Source organism: Sinocyclocheilus anshuiensis, unplaced genomic scaffold, assembly GCF_001515605.1.
Source record: "Sinocyclocheilus anshuiensis isolate Anshui unplaced genomic scaffold, SAMN03320099.WGS_v1.1 scaffold9962, whole genome shotgun sequence".
Lineage (NCBI taxonomy): Eukaryota > Metazoa > Chordata > Actinopteri > Cypriniformes > Cyprinidae > Sinocyclocheilus > Sinocyclocheilus anshuiensis.
Window position 1 is genome coordinate 1 of NW_015553276.1, and position 1,096 is coordinate 1,096.

Here is a 1,096-nt window from a genome sequence, read left to right on the forward strand (position 1 = left end):
TTTTCCTTCCTATTTCTGCTTCCATAGCCTCTGCCTGTGTTTCAAACTCCTTATCTTCTCTCCTCATCTGCTCTAACGTTTCCTCATTTCCTGTTTTCCCTTCATAGTTTGCTTTCATCATTTCTAATGCTATGCGTGCCTGTTTATAACAATCTAAAGGTAAATATCCCTCACTCTTTTTATTCTGTCGCCTCTTTGGTCTTACATCTGGTCCTTTTTGTTTTTCTTCTAATGCTACTTGTCCTTCCATTTGCATTTACCCAGACACTTCTACAGTACCCTTAAGTATTGGGAACTGTCCCTCTGGGGGCAGATATGGTGGTGGTTTAGAAAACAACTTTTTTCTTTGTCTCTTTGTCTGCCTCTTTTAGTATTTTTCTTGCCTGTTTTATACTTTTCAATGAGTCTTCTCCTTCCTTTTTGAACAAATGCCTCTTTTAGTATTTTTCTTGCCTGTTTTATACTTTTCAATGAGTCTTCTCCTTCCTTTTAGAACAAAGATAACACTTCTTTCTCTTTTTCCCTTTTTGCTTCTCTCTTTTCTCTCTTTTTACTATTGCCTTTAGTTTTATGATTTTTTATCAAAGTTTCCATTTCCTCGCACAATGCTACATCAAATGTCCCTTCCTTTGGCCATTTTGTCATCATTTTTTTTAGTTCTCTGTTGCCATTTGTTTGAGAGCTTGTCTATCAGTTCTTTACACGAATCTTTACATGAATGAAATTAGCAGATGTGTGAGTACCAGTACCTGAAGGAGAACAATGAATCATGTTACCTTTGCTTTCTTGCTCAGACGTACCTACACCAGGGTCTTCTCCAGATCCTCCTGAACCTTCAGGAAACATCTCAAAGGGCTCCTGAAAGACAATTGAAGAAATAATAAATATAAAGGTTTAAATATTTTAAACAGGCATGTAGAGATATGTCAGTGTGTTTATGTATTATATTTTGTTGAATGAACTCACCATAGTAATGCTCTCAGAGGTAGTCGTCTCAGGAGCTATGAAGAAACGCAAACAAACATTTCAATATTCAAAAACATTTTTTAGGGTGAAAACTAGGGATGCACCGATACCACTTTTTCCAGTACTCGCC

At 36.6% G+C, this 1,096-nt stretch overlaps 1 long non-coding RNA gene across 1 annotated transcript; it reads right to left on the reverse strand.

The window, feature by feature from the left end:
• Positions 1-574: 574 nt before the first annotated feature.
• Positions 575-1,003, reverse strand: LOC107668269 (uncharacterized). Its single transcript, XR_001631877.1, has 2 exons — positions 967-1,003; positions 575-858 (listed from the first exon to the last, which is right to left on the reverse strand). It is a non-coding gene; the product is annotated as an uncharacterized LOC107668269 (long non-coding RNA).
• Positions 1,004-1,096: the final 93 nt, after the last annotated feature.